The 19,489-nt window shown below is 40.9% G+C and overlaps 1 protein-coding gene across 2 annotated transcripts in view; it reads left to right on the top strand.

Annotated features, from left to right (window-relative positions):
* The first annotated feature begins 12,626 nt into the window (after positions 1-12,626).
* The window catches only part of lingo2 (leucine rich repeat and Ig domain containing 2), a 190,660-nt gene continuing 183,797 nt past the window's right edge, over positions 12,627-19,489 (top strand). The window contains exon 1 of one of the 2 annotated variants that reach the window (XM_035160529.2): positions 12,627-13,226. The gene's annotated coding sequence lies outside the window, so the exon portion shown is untranslated. Of the gene's footprint in view, positions 13,227-13,252; positions 13,371-19,489 lie in introns of those variants that run through there. The other variant, XM_035160530.2, reaches the window with a different exon arrangement.

Genomic DNA, 19,489 nt, shown 5'->3' with positions numbered 1-19,489 from the left:
TAAGGTTTAGTTTACACTGCTAACAAATTAGATGGAAAAGTGTCATGATTGTCCACGGTGGTTTAATTCCCATGTTCCCCCCATTCAGTGTACTGAGATATTGGCATATATGTGTGATAGAGAATACTGCAACCAGCCACCAGGGGGCAATCAAGAAAGTCAATTGAGCAAGGTGTAATAACAATACACATCACATTCAATGAAACAAGCGACAGATGAATAGAAATGCATCGATAGCGAGACATATGTTAAACCTGTGAAGTGTGACACAACAATGATATTCATTTACATACAAAATTGGACTGAGATGATTTCACTCCTCTCAAAGCCACATTAACAATTATAATTATAATGTTGTATTTTCCACTACTCACTCATTACAATAACAATAATGCATCTGTGTAATATATTTAATCTTCCATGAAAAAAATCTAAGGGAGTGACAGAATAAGAGTCTTAAGCTGCTTTCAGAAAAGCACTGAACTACCAAGATCCTCCAGACATTCTTCGGAGGGGCTGAGTGTGTGAATGCAAATGTCCGAGTGAGACCATCCGGACTTTCTCTGGATTCTCTCCATAGAAAAAAGTCTGCAAAAAGTCTGGAGGAGCTGATGTGAGCAGGAGATCCTCCGCAGGTTTCACTGCGAGTGAGTGGGCACGGTGATGATGTTTCTAACACGAGACGGACGGAAAAATGAAAAACAAATCAAAAAGAAAGAAAATATAGGATGAAAAAGTGGAGCCACACACATACAAGACACTGACGGAGATGTCAAGAGAGCTTTTGGTGATAAGAGCCGACGGTGTGCGGAAAACAAAAACATGTTTTTACGTTACGTCCTGCCCCCACCTGCTGCAGCACCTCTCACCTGAACTGTGTTTCTGTGTTGTTATGAACGCGTCTGAGCGGAGAATCTTCTCTTGGGTTGTGCAGAAAGTCTGGACCTAATTGTGAACTGAAATCGGCTTTAGTCTTTCCTCCCACTAGCAACTGACGTCTGGTTGGTGCATCGCGTGCCTTAAAGAAAAAATCACCTTCCTACCATTTGATAATAAGCGTTTTTAAATGAAGATTCTATCTGCACAAAGAGAGGCTATACAGTCAGCAGAGGGTGAATGTATTAGATGGATTGAAAAGTTGAGATGACCTCGTTCCCATTTACAACTAAAGGTCGTGTTTTATTGATTCTGGACTTAGAATCTCATTCATACACGACTATTTAGCTGTGATGTTCAATGGCAGAGCTCAGTGTCAGTGTATGCAGTGTACTAAGGTTTTCTTTCAAACAGTGCTTTGAAAAGAAAGTAGTCAAGTCTAAGCAATGAATAGTTGTATACTTCTTTACCTTCAACATTTGTCCTCACGTCTGTATTGAATGTTGATGTTTGATATTTTTCTTGCTCGAACATGAGTTTGTCTATCCAAAACCATTTCGTTAGAGTCCTCTATAACTTCCACACCTGCATATTAAACGATATCCAGATGCATAATTTTAGCAGATATGTTTAAGATAAACATTTTGCAGCTAGAATGGCAAACCTGTGGGAAGGCCAAACCACATCTAAATTCAGTAGATCCAGTTTTTCATGTGGATATGCTCGTAATTGCACACTCATGAATATAAATCCTCTAAATATGCTGGATTTTTTTCATGAAAATCTATGAATTATTCTCTGAGAAATCAACGATTGGATCAACCCCCTTATCCAGATCCACACCAAAATTATACGTGTTGGTCCCTTAACCAGACCTCATCATTAAACCAAGTTCCATGGTAATCTGTCCAGACGTTTTTGCATAATCCTGTTTACAAATAAAACAAGCAACAAACAAATAGACAGGGTTGAAAACGTAATCTCCTGTGGAGGTAATGAAGAAAATGGATAAAATGTAGTTATTATGATTAATTAAATTATTATAATGAATCCAGTTTCCGCTCAGCAAGCGTTTAGTATCTATGGGTAGAATTAACCCTGCATTCAATTTTATCTTGTGCCTCTGTATATCCTAAATCGGCAGAACATCCACTGAATTGGTGATATTCACTTTAAACAATCACCCTAATTGCTCCTGTATGACCACAAGTAACTGCCCACTAAGATACACTAAAAGTAGGTGAAGGATGGATTAGCACAACGTTTTCTCTCAGTACCAATTTTCTTTAAAAACTCTGCAATATCACTGAGTCATGCAATCACTAATAAACCCAATCCAGAATTGAAAGAAGGTGATAGTCCTAATTCTATCCGTAAAGGGACTTTGCTATCACAATTTTGAGGTGAATTTATGCATACTGCTAATACACTATACGTATTAAATGGCAAAAAGTCAAAGAGGATTATTGCAGTATTAATGTGTGCCTGAGAGCAGACAGCAGGGAGTTATGAAGGACAGGACAGTCTTCAGGGCTTACTTGTCCATTCACTTGTAATTTTAAATGTTTAATCCTTAATGACCACCACAGTATTTTCATTTTATTATCTATGAAGCTATTATCTCCTCGGATAAGTCTTGATTAAAGAAACATACTTACGACATCAAAGCACCCAGAGCCTCAGCACACACTTATTCAGCGATTGTTGACAGCCTACCACAGCACTTCAGGCAGAATCTCACACACAGGAGAGTTGGACAACCTCTTTCAAGGTTCGAGAGATAATTATACATTATTATACAGTAAGTCAGGGAGCTGGGTGGGATCCAGCCAGTGCCAGGTGGTTAATACGAGGGTCACAGGGGGGTCGTGTTGACTGAGGGCCAAGGCAATGCAAGCAGGATGACTTTTAAATACTACACTCTTTGAATATTCATTACACGGTGCAACTGATGGCTAAGGGCTTCGAATGCACTTTAGCCATAGTGCATGGGAACAAGTGATGTCTTGAAACGGTTGTTCTACAGTGTTGGAATGCTAATTTGGTTAAGTACAGTAACACACATCATGGACAGGTCGCGTAAGGAGACAGCTTAATAAAAAAAAAAAAAAAACATTTGCTACTGCAGTGTAATTTTGCTATTTATGGAAAATAGTTCAGTTCCCTAGAGAGTATACAGCACCAGCTTCTCCAGAAATTAAGGTATCACGTATCTGCAGAAAAGATTATTTTTAGCGTGCATGTTTTGTTTAAGTTTGATCATATATAGAGGCATTGATATTAAATGTTACGTTTTGAAAAAGATAAGTTGACTATATGTTTCTTATCCCAGCTTTTGCGTAATAAGCACATTATCTCTCATAACCCTGTGTAACTGAGCTTTACCTGAAAAAAACACTTCCTCAAATTGAATGTGAAATCCCATTGTGAGTGGCTTGGCTATTTTTAAAAATGCTCTTGTTGACTTGTAATCCCAGACGACATTCTTGTGTGAGGACAGAGCCTCGTCTGACTCACTGCTGCACACCTTGAAGTCCTATTTTGCTGCCTACGCACTTCCCTCTCTGACCTTTGCCTAGAGGATGGTAAAGATATGACAAGGAATGGAAATCTTGTTTTTGAGGGGCCAATGTAATGTGCTGTCATCTGGGCAGCACACACACAAACGTGCACGTGCGCACACACAAATATTTATACCTTGCCAACGGTGAAGTGTCTTAACTGTGGACCACAATTTCCATATGTATTGAAAAAACAAATAATAAAGAAACACTGATTTTATTTTGATACTAGGTACCAAAATATGGCGGAGTTCGAACCAGACTCTGCACCACAGGCCACTCACAGTTTCCAGATCCACAAAAGCTCCAAGTATTTCCCTTGACACACTACACCACTTCATACTAACTACAACCCTCAGAATTCAGAGAGGATTGAACCCTCATCCTCCAAACTTCAAAGCTGCCTCCAACACATTTGACCCGACACTTCAATGTTGTATGTCTGAGAGCATCCGAGTCTGACTGAGTTGAACCCAAACCTTAACAACACTCCTCTAACACACAGAGCCAGACATATAAAAAGACACTTGACTGATATTTGTTTGCACCTTTGAGTATTTACTTCAGGTGTTTGCTCTTCAAAAATCCAGTACAGTGCCTGGAAATTGAACCTAAGACATAAAAAAACGTGAGTGAGTCTCTTCAACCCTGAGCTTTGGAAGCTGGACTTCAAATTCACCTGAAGAAGTTGCCTGAAGATTGGTCTCAAAATTTCAAAATACTAGTTATTTAGTTAAAGACTGTTTCTTCCTTTTTTTTGTGCCTTTTCTGGCTCTTTCTTTTGGGTTCTGTCCAAAGGAAAAGTTGCTGCCATCGGCAGGTTATGGTGAGCAAGTCAATAGACCTTGGAGTAACCAGGCCCCGCAGAAAGCTTTGAGGCTGTAGGTTTGATCCTCTGGCAAGCCCGATGAGGCGGCACAGGGGATTTAGGGGACGGCTCAGGTTTGGGATTCTGGGTTTGATCCATAGGAGCTGCATTAAGTTCAAAGGAGATCAAGAGATAAATATGTTCAAATATGTCAGGGAGTTAGAAATCTACTCAGTAGGTTTGAGGTTTTGGGTTCGAGCCTCATCAACTCCAGTGAATTCTGAGGTTTCACCCTAAGTAAACATTCAGATGCTCATTTCTGGCCTAATAGCTCATGGTGTAAGAGTGTGATTCATGAACATCTGTACATTTGGAGCTTAAACGCCCAAAATAAACTCTTACAGAATAAGACTGTCCCTCCAAATCGCTCATGGTGTTAGACGACAGGTTGGATCCCTCAGGAATAATCAAATGTAATAATTATTATCCAAATTCTCTGTGCAGCAGAGTGTTTCACAGATGTGCAGAAAGGTTGTTGTTATTAACGCTCAGACACTACAGGCGGAAAACTCCACTCGAGAGCTAAAGTTACAATCCACATGATTGCATAACCTAAGGTCAGAGCTTATGCTCACTCTGATTGAGATGATACTTGAATTACATCAGAGTCCAAATCTGTTGAGGACTGGACACTTGACAGCACAGTCCCTCTTATCTAATCTCACATTATTATAGATACAGAGGAGTAATATTCAGCTTCATTTAATATTTCCCAGTGCAACCCGGACGTCACATATATTACATGCCTGGACTATTGAGGCTCTTCACATCAGCTTAACCAATTATGATTTATGACATCTACTATTATATTATAGCCTGTCAGCTGAGCCAAACACACACCACTGCATGTTGTCAGGTACATTACAGGACATGTATGTGTTCCTGAAAATAGACAAATAACTAGGATATGGATCCTTTCTCTTTTTTGATCACACGCATACATCTTTCTAGTATACAGAGGAAGTGCTTCTCCTGCAATTGACTCGTTAATCATTCTGAGCAAGAAAGGTGTTAAAATCTCATGAAACGCTTGGTAGAACTCAGCTCCAAACCGGGGCATTTAATTGTGGGGAATGCCTTAATTGCCTCTCCAGCCCTGATTTCACTCATTTAACTGCGGCAGTGTTGAGGAACTAGAGAACTCTGAACCACCTCTTCTGATGTGGAAGTGGAGGTTAAGAGATCAGAGTTAAATTCTTTAAAATGATTGTTGATATCTTGATCTCTTAAGATCTTGCTGATCCGTAAGGATTTGTCTGGGTTTGAACTGTATTGAAGAGCAGTGTTTGCCCGCTCTCACTTAAGTTGTCGTATTTAGTCAAAAGCTACTAATTCTCCTTTGTATCTTTTAACTATATAAAGAAGGCTTGTGAAAGGGAAATCAAAGCTGTGCTACCTGATACAACATGGGGGATTGTACTTCCCCATATACATAGTACACATGGGTTAATCCAGTTTAAAGAGATGCACTGTTTTTATAATTCTTTGGGCTTTGGGTTCTTCTGGGAGTCATTTATACATTACAACAGTTCTATTGATGATATGGGACTGTATCCTTATGGATTGGAAGACACTAACTTCACCGTTCTTCAGAAGCCACTTGCATGAACTTGATTTGATTATGCATATGGAGAAACATTTGCCTAATATTTTAAGATGACAACATAAAAGGGAAGAATCTTTTGGTCAGCATTTGAGTGCTTTTGTTTTTATACACTGATTAGGTCCAAGTTTGGTGCAACCCCGCCCCCTTACAAGAGGGTAGGGAGGATTCCCCCCTGGAGGCAGGGTAAGGTTAAGTAATATTATCTACCTCAGAATCTATTAGACTGGGGATTTATTATCATATTATGGGGCAGATAAAACGTCTGCATCACAGAAATGTGCTTGGTGTCTTTCCGATCTTTATTCTAATGAGGCTTAATGAGAACCGCCCTACACACCACACACACACACAAATACACACACACACACTCTCCTCCAATCCCACACCCAATTAGTTCTCCCTTAACATGTCAGAGTTTCAATTCCACTGTTGATCAATGGGGTGGAGACCAGCCATTTCATTTACCTCAAGGCTAAAAGTGTCAGGCAACATTTTTTTGGAATCCCAACATTTAATGATTCCAAATGCCAGGGCTGGCTCTGCAGCAGGAGCCTCTAGAGCCATAAGCTAAATGGTTAACAAAGAGCTGGAAAAGTAAGAACAGACAAACCAGGAAGGATGAATAGTGCCACTGACACATGAATGTGAGGAACCAGTCAGTGTCATGGTCAACCACATACAAGCCTTTTTACAAATAGAGATGTGTGGCTAAGGGTATGAGTGAGAGCAGATGAGAGGAAATGTCATCTGCACCAAGATCACCTGATCACAGCGTGAGAGCTGGACAGGCCTCTTTCATCTGACATGTTATACTGCAACAGATGAAGCAGTCCCAGGGGCGTCATGGACCAGCACGTTGACATTGGAGGGGCTCCCAGGATCAGAATGGGAGAGGCTGGATCATCTCTGGACTGGAAACACAGCTGATGATGACAAGATATTTTCAGACCATACTTCAGCACTATTTTGAAAACAACCTCTATCTATGTATCTATCTATCTATCTATGTATCTATCTATCTATCTATCTATCTATCTATCTATCTATCTATCTATCTATCTATCTATCTATCTATCTATCTATCTATCTATCTATCTATCTATCTATCTATCTATCTATCCATCCATCCATCCATCCATCCATCCATCCATCCATCTATCTATAAGTGGAGACAAAATAAGAGTACTTCATGAACTGTGATAGAATTCTGTCAGGTTCTCGGACAGGGACTCCCGGTACCAACTGTAGCCTTCTCTAATGAGTAAAATTATCATCATCAAAACAACATTTATTTGAATTATTACAATAATAATAAACTGTATTTGTAAAGCACCTTTCATACAAGAAATGCAGCTCAAAATGTTTTACATACAATATGGATAAAAATAATAAATAAAAAATGTGTTAAAATGTCATATATATATATATATATGACATTTTAACACATTTTTTATATAAATATATATACATATTCAAAACAATGGAAACTTCAAAAAAGCATTTTAAAGTTAAAAAATATATAGATTTTTGTGTAAAATCCACACGAGTTTAAAAAAGCAATGGATTCAGTGCTCAGGTCCATTTTAGACCTTGGTTTAAAACATTTCTCTGGCTCTGGAGGAGCTCACGTAGCTTTTATGTGAATTTAAACAGCAGAAGTAGAAACAGCATAAATATTATTCCTTTAACTTATAGAGGTATAAAGCTAGAAATATTTAAATGTGTTTTTACCTGTTTCTCCTGAAGGGGTCTTGGATGTGTGGGCGTGTCCTCTGGTCCCCGCTCCTCCCGCCATTTTCTCCACGCACCTGTTCTCTGTTCAGTAATCAGAGGTCTGGACCAATCAGCTGATCACCTGATGCTCTGGACCAATCAGCTCCTCCCTGCCAGAACGTTCTGTTTCTATGTGAACTCCTTCCCCACAGCAACATGTCTCCCTGTCTCCTGGACACACAGACACTGGACCGTCTTACCCAGACTCTGGACCGTCTTACCCAGACTCTGGACCATCTTACCCAGACTCTGGACCATCTTACACGGACTCTGGACCATCTTACCAGACTCTGGACCGTCTTCCCCAGTCTCTGGACCATCTTACCAGACTCTGGACCGTCTTCCCCAGTCTCTGGACCATCTTACCCAGACTCTGGACCATCTTACCAGACTCTGGACCATCTTACCAGACTCTGGACCGTCTTCCCCAGTCTCTGGACCATCTTACCAGACTCTGGACCGTCTTCCCCAGTCTCTGGACCATCTTACCAGACTCTGGACCATCTTACACGGACTCTGGACCATCTTACCAGACTCTGGACCGTCTTACACGGACTCTGGACCATCTTACCAGACTCTGGACCGTCTTCCCCAGTCTCTGGACCATCTTACCAGACTCTGGACCGTCTTCCCCAGTCTCTGGACCATCTTACCCAGACTCTGGACCATCTTACCAGACTCTGGACCATCTTACCAGACTCTGGACCATCTTACCAGACTCTGGACCGTCTTCCCCAGTCTCTGGACCATCTTACCAGACTCTGGACCGTCTTCCCCAGTCTCTGGACCATCTTACCAGACTCTGGACCATCTTACACGGACTCTGGACCATCTTACCAGACTCTGGACCATCTTACCAGACTCTGGACCATCTTACGCAGTCTCTGGACCGTCTTACCCAGACTCTGGACCATCTTACCCAGTCTCTGGACCGTCTTACCCAGACTCTGGACCATCTTACCCAAACACAGGACAACCTTACCTGGACATTGGACCCCTGCTCCTCCTGGTTTGCTTCTGTTTTATTGTTCAGTTAGCATGCATGCTAATCTATGTTTTAACAAGTGAATTTACTACCATGTACACAAATCTTTCTGTTTGGCTCATTCATCTTCCAAACTGCCTTCAGTTTGAATCCCAAACATGATTACTTAGTTTTTTTCTTTTTGTCTTGTGTTGGAAAAACAACAGAGACGGGATGACGTGGTGAGAAATGAAGATGAACTTTGACAAAAGCTGCAAAACCTGAACTCTTGAGGATTGTGGCTGTCACACCAGGAAGTCCGAGATGTTTTCTGTCTCTACTGTCTGGTGAGTTAATTAATGAATTTATTTTGTCATCAAGCTAAAGTCTATGAAATGTTGACTCGTGGCACATTTTGAAAATATTGATTTAATGTGGTTGTATGTTGTAGAGAATTATCCTTAAGTAACCCATTATTGAGATTTTTCTGCATGTTTACACAATAATATGCTAATGCATGAAGACAAGCTGTATATGGCCTGAAGACACTTACTTAATGGGCATACACAATTTGGATCTGTATTTAGAGTGGCTACACAGGATGTGTTTCATCTGCATTTTTCAGTCGTCCATCTCACGCGTGCTTGTCGGAACAAATACACTTCTACCTTAGTCACTCTTACTGTGCACACGCAGGCTGCATACTGGGTTGTTTGTCACTTGTGCTATAAATGCATAAATGCAACCTGACGTGTAATTATTATTTTATTCCTTTTGTGTCTCACTTTACGCGAGCAAAGGTGGTGATTGCGTGCTGGACTCTTGTGTGCTGCCAAAGTGCAGGTGATCTATAATCAATAGTTTGCCTGAATGCATCCTGGACAGAGAATTCACGTTATGGTTAAAGCCTTAATGTCATGTGCAGGAAGTATTTTTAGTTATTTAGCAAATCATCATCCACTATTCTTCCCAACCACATCTATATAACATTAAGAATAGATGGTCCCAGATGGCTTTTCTAAACCTATTGTAAGTCGCTTTGGATAAAAGTGTCAGCTAAATTATATATAATGTAATATCAGTTATTCCAATAACTTCAGTGACACTGAAACAAGCAAAGTATTTCACATATTCGTGGCGGGGGGGCGGCTGCACATCTCTAATTTTAAATTAGATTAATATGAAGGCTATGAATATGAATATGAAATCCCCGGATTTCATTCACTGATGGTGATTTGAATTGAATTGAAAAATGTTTTATTGAATATTTTTGGCAGCTAGTCTAAGACACACTAAGGGGAAACTGATGGTCACGTTAGTCAGATACGTTTAGCAGCCTGTTAAAGAAGTTGTAGTGACAATGGGACACAATGTGTTGTAGTTGCTGGCTGTTTAGCGCGTGGGCCCATGAACTGTGGACAGTTGGTAGTTGGTTGGAAACTGTGATACCTCGATAATGGGATTCAGGAATGGCTGTGCTGGTGCCTCAGCCAGAGGGCTTACCCAGGCTTATCTGCAAGCTGTACCATAGAGAGAGAGATCTTAGTAAAGACACTTATCTTATACAGTAAACACATACTGAAAGGGGCTTGACAGTTATACAACATTCATGACATTTTTAGGTTGAGCATTTTTTTGTCAAATTCAGCCACACATTGCACGACCTGTCAGCGGTAAAGCATCGCCAAGTACACCGTTTAAATAAAAAGCAGCGAGGAGATGACATGAAGTCGATATTTAAGCATGAAACTCCGACCATTAATCTTTAAACCTCTAATGTTCATGTTCCTCTTTGTTCATCATGCCATCATTCAGTAGTGATGTGCATCCATTTTCCTCTGTGTTTCAATGTCAACCATTTCCTGTTCTACCGACTTTACTTGGCAGATCTCTTTACGTCAGGTGTGGGTGGAATATTGCTTCTGAACGTGGAGCTGTTCCCTGGCTTTGTTGACTTTACATGTGGACAGTAGTCAATAGTCTTTAACATAGGCACAATAGATTTATTATTATTAGTTATTGAGTGACAGGATAGCTGTGCTTTAAGTCCCGCCATCAGCATTCAAATCACTTGTTAGTTCATTCGAGACTCAATAGAAATATTTATACTTTGAATGAAAATTAGCTATGAAGTAAAAATCTTCTGTGGTTGGAACATGAACAACTTAACAACACAGACTTTAAATACATGTCAACTTTAAAAATCACCTTTTAAACTAACTTAAATTTTAACATGTATTAGTTTGATTTGTGTCTGATAAGATGCAGAGTAAATTGTGGCACAACAAAATTGTCCTGGCGAAGATATCAAACACAAAAAATAAAAAACTGTCAACATTTTCAAAGTTTGAACTAATGCCAGACCACAAAGAGATGATGCAAGATCTCATAATTAAATGATAATGCTTATTAATGTCAATCTAGCCTTGCTGAAACATACAGCATGTGCACATTTTAAGGATAGGTAAAGCTTAGTGCAGCTACCATCTTGTAACGTAAGCGGCTCGTTACCTCGGGAACAGCCATGCGCTGCCTATGTCACAAAGTGTTACATCAATATCAATCGCTGCCTGTTCAGGAGAAGTATTTATGATAACATAGCTGAGATGTGTCATTTTAGCTGTGAAAGTGATACAAATGCTGCTTTCCTGGAGAGCTGACATGTTGACGTTGGGACAATGGCTTCATCTGACTTGGTGACAACTGAGGATGATGATGCAGATCTTGTGCTGTTGGTGTGAACTGAGTTTTGTTTAGGCAGCGGTTTTGGAGAAGAGGGTGTGAGATGGTTTCAAAACTCTCCATTTGTCTGGTGAAAAGTAGGATGACGTGGTGGACATGACTCCCCAGGGTAGATGTGCATGATGGATGGATTACAGTAGGCAAGTGACCCTGCCAAAGACACTTTAACATTTGCCCCAGAGCTTCGGTGACAAGGTGCTGATGAGATGTGACCTTGCCCTGATAATATCAAGGTCAGAATCTGCTCATCGAGGCCAAGTGATAAGAGAACCAATGTTTTTTTTTTTCATTCTACATACTGTGTGTGCATTGCTCGTTATGCATGACCGGCAGGTTTAATTCTCATGCTAACTGTGAGAGGTTTCACATACTAGGGGGGGAAGCAACCTTACTTGGACCATAAAGCCCAGGCTTAGCAATATAATTGCCTGGCTTTAGTAATGTTATTTATTCAAAGTCGGTGTGTGAAAACAACATGTATTATTGTCATGCAGCTCTTACATGACAAACTGAATATCCCATGAATGGTCTCTCAGCAAATGCATGTGGGGAGGTGAGATCCTGTGTGTGTGGGAGGCTTGAACCAGAAACGTTTCAGAATCATTTTTTTGGTTTCTAATTGTTCTTCTCATTGTTTGTTATTGTGCGTTACCTCTGGGCAAGTAATCACCCGGTATGTACACACAATGATAAAAGAGTTTTTGGCAATTTGTTGATGTGGCTAATGATGTTATTATACGACTGCTACTGCACATGTTTTTGTCCTTGTTTCTATGCAGTGTGCTGCTCTCTTGCTTGCTATTTTCGTCTTCCTCTTCAGTCACACTTGACAGCTGGTCAGCATAAACTACTGAATCGACTCCCCTGAACGCAAAAATATGACACAGGAGCGATGCAACACAATGTTAAATCTAGACATATTAAGTAATCATGTACCGAGCATGCAGGAAGGGAGATTAGATTGCCCCTTGGCTCTGTGCTTGTTGACATGCTGCTGCTCCTTTTATTCATATCTATTTAATGTTACATATTTATCAAGCATTATTTGTTTCGCTGAGGAATATGGGCGGTGAACCTTTCTGTCTGACATGGCTGGAAATGGCACAGCAGTAATTGTCAAAAGCCAGAGCTACAGAAGTGCATATCTGTGTGTGTGTATGTATGAGAGGGAAGGACAGGAGGAGAGCGAAAACGAAAGGGTGGGGAGGTGCAGTGAGAAGCAGGGGAGGGAGCATGTACGAGCGAGGGTGAGCGGGAGAGGGAGAGAGAGAGAGAGAGAGAGAGACGCGGAGTGGGAGAACAAGCGGTTCGCCTCATTCCGCTGCTTTCTCAGCATCCATTCTGTGAGTCCCTGTTTTGGAGAGGCAAGAGCGACATAACGGGCAAATTGGAGACGGAAAAGGGGGAAAATCCATTGAGGAGGAAGGATATCGAGGAAAATAACACATCATCAGGGCTTACTGGCATCCATCATCACCCAATATAGCTTTCGCAGAGGTGCCTGAAAGTTTCCACCTGGGGGGGACACCCTCCCCTTGTTGTGGGGGATGAACAGCGGATGCTGAATTTCATTCCTGAAGGCAGGAGGAGAGCTGTGAAGACCGGCTGGATTCACTTGCAGTGGAGCTGGTAGTGCGCACCAGAAGAGATCCTACAGTGCCTATTGCTCTCTCTTGCTCAGCCTCTCTCACACGCATTTTCCAGTAGAACGCACATTAGTTCACTGTGCCAAGGTGGAATATCTGGGGAAACGACCCAAAACTATTTCTCCTGAAGCAGGGAAGTAAAGGGGGACCTGATTATGCACAGAATCAATGGACATCCTCATCATATAAAGTAAGTTCCTACAAGAAAAGGCTTTGAATTGAGTTCTGATTCTGTGAGATTTGGAGGATTCCCCCTTTTTCTTTCGTTGGGGAGCAGCACTGAGCTTCAGACGGCTTATCTTGTTGACTATAGGGTTCTGGATGGTATTTTAAGGTAAGGACACATCCATGGGTTCTTGTACATTAATAGGACGCTCCAGGTTTTGGAGAAAATGGCAGATTCGGGAGCCAAAAAGCTCTGCATGAAAGATGCGGTGAAGGGGGAAAGACGGAAGGGAAATGGATTGTGTAAGTCCCTTAGACTGCATTTATCCATTTTTACAGGGAGTGCAAAGTTGTGATTAATGTCTGAAAAATACAATAACACATCCTACGTCCTGCAGGGAACATGCTTTTGAATGTATCAAGGTCTATCTGCATACTTGTGCATGTGTGTTTGCTGAGAGGGAAGATGCCCGTCTGCAAAGCAATTCATCTCTTTGCATCCTTGCTATATGACGGTTATCACCAGGGGAGGCTGCTAGTGGAAGGAGCATAATTGCAGCGGCTGTTTGTCCTCGTCTTTTGCAAGACCTCGTATCTGTGAATTACTTTTGTACAGTATCCACATTGTGTTCCTAATGGTGAGCGGCTCTGTGCATTAAAAAGGCTGCACTTTCCCTTTTTATCTCTGCTCACAGGGAACTGATGGTGTCCACTATTGCACTATCCCAGATTCCCTATATTATACCTTCACCCCATGTATATGTAAGTTTGTCAGTACGATTCTGGTCGAGCAATGCATCTGTTTCCATGTCTCCTTTATCCCTGTTTTTTTCCTAGTGATGAATTCCTGTTTGTCTCTCGCTGGTTCCTTTTCAGATGGAAATTGTTTAAGGATTCTGACTAATAGACAGAAAGATTGTTCCCTTTTCGGGAGGAGTGAGTCTGCTGCCCTCTTGATCGATACCAGTGCAAGTCTCCCTCCTTTTGTAAGGCGATGGTTGAAATATTCATGATTGCATGAGCATCCTGTCGGTCCCCTGAAATATTTACAATAATTGAATAATAAACATCCTGTCTGAGCTGTCCGAACCCACCTTGTGCCTGCGCAAATGAGGGAGAATACCACCTCCTCATTTAACACGCAGAACAGTGACCATTAAATGTCTTTGCCTCTGGATATAAAAATTTCAAACAAAGTGTCTCCTCTTGCAGAACATCCACTGGGGGGAAGTGGAGCCTGATGGGAAGTTGATGACAGCTCCTGTGTGTCTGCTGTGTGGCTATAGGTGGCTCAAATTGCCAATTGTTCCACTGCATATATAGCTTGATTGCAAGACGATGCCGAGCACAAATGTGCTATTGAAATCATGTTTAGCATTCGGGGGACGTAGTGTGTGGGTTTGCTTCCTCTGAGATGCAAACCTCTCATCTGCTCTACCTGCTCCATTCATTTAATCTAATGAGCTGCATCCACAGTATGTGGGTGCATAAACGTGTTTTTAAAAAAAATGTTTGCACAAACATACATGTGCTAAGCGAGCGTATGAGAGTGAAAGGGAGTTTGTATCTGGTGTCTGCGTGGGTGTGTATTTGTCCAGAGCTCTGAGCTTCATCCCTTTTGATGTTTTATTGAGTGTTAACCATGGTAGGACTGACGCATTGCCTCTGATATGGGGTAGCATGGTTAAAGGAAAGCACTAAGACTGACTTTGCTCTTCCTTGTATTTCTTTCAACTCTGAATTAGCAATGCTGTGTCGGCCTCTTTCAGCCCTTTGGATTTGGTTAATGATTCGGTTCAGGCGCTGTTCGTATGTTCGCTGCTACGAGGCTGTGTCTGTGTGTCTGTGTGTTTGTGTGTGTGCTTATACAGGTGAGAGTGCCTGTCTCTGTGTATCATCCCATTCTCGCTGTATAAAGGATTTTACAATATGTAGTCAGGTTTTGTCCAATTTTCCTATGTTTGCAAAGAAGTCAAAGACAAGGCCCTTCATTTTCAGACATATGATGCATCCACTGAGTCACAGTATGGACGGAACAGAGGGAAGGAGCCCTCTGCCTCATGATTATTCAGTGCTGTTGACAGCATGTTCACATGGGGCAGAAATCAGAGGGAACGACTCTAATGGCAAAAATGCTGCTTTTGATTTATTACTCACAGAAACCGTTGGAATCCGTATGCACACACGCCAGTAGGCAGCTGAAATCTGACACACCTGCTTCAGGTATCATAAATCATTTGCAATCATGTGTGTCGTTTGGGTTTGGTATCAGCATAATATCAGTCAATTATAGAAGTTTCAAATCAGACCTGCCATTTTAATTTCCGGTTTATGTATTGCCAGTTGTCCAATGAGACTTCATCGTCGAAGAATCTCACCGTGTGGTCAGCTTTAAGGAAGTGGCTGTTACAAAATGGAGAGCGTAGCCATGATGTCTGTTGAGTGATATCCAGTGCAATCTTTGGTGTAAAGCTGAATGTAAACTTAAAGAAAATATCTCTTAGATGTGTCTCGGAGAGATATTGAATTGTTACTGAAACAAATATGATAGACCAGATCATTTAATTTCAATTTTTAAGAAAAACAAGATGTTTGTGGGAGCTTCCCTCTCGTTGAAGTCAAGGTTTATCTAGATTACATATCACCTTTGCTTTTTATTAAACAAAACATATGCAACATATCTGCTCACAAAATGGCAGAAATCAAACATTCTATACCTTTTTAATAAGCATTTAAAACTGTGAAAAATGAAGCTGAGATTGAAAATAAAATTGAATTTGTTCCAGTGTTTCAACGATCAGTTACAGCAGAGTGGCATCATTGCATCTTTCAGGTTCAGTTTATAAAACGCTTTGTAATATATAGTACACTATTTCACTTAAATATTTTTACAACATTCGCAAACCATAAAAATACTTTTAATTCAATATTGCAGTCCTGTTTAAAATACATGCATATGTTCAATGTCTAATGTGTTGTTAGGAGATAGATGTAAAATGAGCTCTGTCAAAAACAAGACCCGTACCCAGAAGCAGAACAGTATATTTTTAGCCTTTAGTCCATTAAGGACATGGAAGAAAAATCAATGATCACAGACTGAAACACTGGGTTTCAAATTTAAGTTTTTTTCCGTCTATGACCTTTGGATGCTGTTGGGAATATGTACTTTGTAAATATCAGATTCAAACTTGGTCAATAAAAGAGGCTCGCAGATATAAATGTAACAAAGCTTTTGCTTTGTGTGTTAATGTAATGTATGTACTTAATTTATTAGGTTATGTGTACATTGATGGGTTTCTATTCTGTCTCTGGGTAATATCAATAGTGGGAGTACTTTCTGCACATTTACATCATACAGTAATGTGTACATTGCTTCAACAAATGCTTTCAGATAATTTTTTGCTTCCACTAAACACAGGTAGCTATGATGAGCCACACATCTGTAGCGTGTGTACACCACCAGCTGGCCGAGACACAAAAGACCCATTCTAAATGGAGGTCTGGTCAGCTGGAGACCAACGGATGTGACTGATCTGTTGTCAGGCCCTTTGAATTCCTGATGAGGCGAAACACAATATGCCCAAACAGCTGGGTCATTTATGGAATATGCTTACTCATCATGGCCGAATGCTGCTAAAAGGAAACAGAAATGATTCTGTTTTAATAAGGTTATGCTTCATCTACTTAAAATGTTATTGAATTAATCTCACTAATTAGTTTACAGACAATGGCAGGGATGTGGGGAAGAAATGCAGGACAACTACTGCAATTATCAAAATCTTATAAAACTGAAGTGAATTGAATAATTGACAATAACAGGATGTGGTTTCTCTGTAACCTTTTGCCTTTTTTTTCCATATTAGAAGAAGTTGATTAACAGTGTCCCTAAAAGGCTGCAATAAACCCAAAGAACAGCTACAGTTTATTTCCTTCACAAAAGACAGATGCTTAGTTAAAGAGATAAGGAACAAGAACACAAAGGATTTCTGTCTGGCGACTGTTGGAGATGTGTTGTGCTAAGTGGCTGCTGGTGGCAGTGTAAGCCCTTTGGGATACAGTAATCAGGAAGAGGCTGTCTGGGGCATGGGGACCGATCCCATACACAGCCTCCGTTGACAGTGACCTTGCTGTCGGTGTCACTTTGAAGTGTGACCTTCTTGAGCGAGCTGCCGGGGGCAATGAGTGTTGTATCACCTTTGGAAAAGTCAGTTTCCATGTGTGTCGACAAGTGGCATTAGTGAGGGTCAGGGGTGACGTAGCTGGGTAAGAATAACCGGCAGAGGATGTCGCACCGTGTGGCAGCTGAGGCCTGGAAAAAAAACGTCCTTGGGCAGTGCCCCCAGTGTAAATGAAGAGACCTTGTACTGTAACTTTGATTTGACCCATGTTAACCCTTCATACATCTCTTTACACAAGTCAAGTGCACAGTGCAGAGTATACAGCTTGCAAAGTGTAAAATGTCCTTCATTTCTTGGAGACAGAATGTGTTTTATTCTGTGTAATCAGAATAAAACCACATGTTAGATCTGGAACTTGTTGGCTTACCCATTAAAATTATTCTTTAGATGGGCAACCTGACAGCTGAATGGTTCAGGCACGTACCACATAGACATACTTGCCCTTAAGCAGTAGGTTGACTAGGTCGGACTATTTACTACATACTACCCCCCCTCTCCCTTACATTTCTGTCTCTGCACTGGCCAATAAACCATTAAAAAAAACATGACAAGGGCAAAAGGACATATAAAGTATGAATTAATTATTTATTTATTTCGAACTTCTTAAATCCTGTATCGAGCAAGAATAAGTTAACAGTCACCAAGAGCTACATTAAAAGTCATTTGAATGCACATGATTTGCAAAGTTTTTTGTATTCCAACATCACACATGAGAAGTTTAACTAGAACATTTTCTAAATGTTTACAAACACACAATATATCATAAACATGTCCTTGTGCTGTGGATGTTTTCATACTGCGTAATTCGGCCATTGTTTACTACCCAGTATTTGAGCCCTGAACTTGCAAACACAGCAGCTAAACCACTTACGTGCCATTACTGACCAGTTCTGTTTTTTTTAAAGTTAATTAGGGCTCATTAAATATTCAGTCAGTAGAATAACCTGCCTATATCCTAACGACAAGAAAAGATTGATAATGGTTCCTTTTTTAACGAGGCCAATGTTGGAACCATCCATTTTGTGTTTTGCCTCCATCAGCCACTGTAGGATGTCCTTACATCATCCTTTCCCCCTGCACCCTTAGTTTTCTGCTGTGAAGCGGGGTATTTAGAGTATTGAGCGCTTTGTCATTTAGATGGTAACAGAAACGCTGTGTCTCTCGTATCAAGGTGAGGAGCTACTTACATATTCATCTCTTTGTCCCGTGCATTGTTTTGCTAAGCTTGATCTATAGTCTCATTAAATGATGGGTATTAGCAGAGCAGATCAAGGGCTGAATATCAAGGTAAGTGCAAGACAACAAACGAAAGTCTGGTTTAGTGGCTATTTTCTCTTATTTATGGCTGTATCACGCAAACCTTCAGGAGTAAAGTGCTCCAGCTATTTCAATACTGATCACCAGTTGAGTTATGAACAATCACATGTCCCACATCTATCAATCAATAAACTGTCTAGGTGTCGAGGTTAGGCTGCACTACACTATAAAAACTTGCAGAGTTTAAAAAAGACTTATTTTTCATATAGTACGAGTCTGGTTGTGCTAGTGCTGCGATCTCCACCCTCCCTTAGAGCCCGCCAGTGCTTGTTGGGCCTGTAGTCCCCCTGGCTGGGTCACTCCACCGTCTCCCACCTTGAAAGATATCAAACTTGTTTTCTTCAGGCCTTTGAGGATTTGCAAAGCAGGATGCCCTTTCTTCTTCACCACTCTGTGCTCACCTATGACTAAATGTACTATTCACTCGTTTCTCGCCTTAAAGCAAAAAGATCTTTTAAAATATCATTAGACAGTAGTTTAAAAAGTATCCTTCAACTGTGAGCCGCCAGAGAGGTTAGGTCATTACAAGAATTCTATAGAATTCTCACTAATGCTTCACAGGTAGATATGGAGTCTTTTCAATGCAACAATAGCTGAAATGTCAGTACATGGATACTTCTTTTACCTCTTAGGGGACTTTAGGCTCTCCAACAGCACTTGTGTTTCTTACACTGGACAAGCTCCCATAACTCAGCTTCTGCCAGAATATGAAAGGCTCCCAGCAGGACACTGGGACTGCACTTGTTAGTGCAGGTCACTGATCCTTGCCTCCTTTGGGCTTACAGCTGATATA

The sequence above is a fragment of the Hippoglossus stenolepis genome, chromosome 7 (genome assembly GCF_022539355.2).
Source record: "Hippoglossus stenolepis isolate QCI-W04-F060 chromosome 7, HSTE1.2, whole genome shotgun sequence".
Lineage (NCBI taxonomy): Eukaryota > Metazoa > Chordata > Actinopteri > Pleuronectiformes > Pleuronectidae > Hippoglossus > Hippoglossus stenolepis.
Note: the sequence above shows the minus strand (reverse complement) of the source record. Positions and strands in the feature narration are given on the sequence as shown.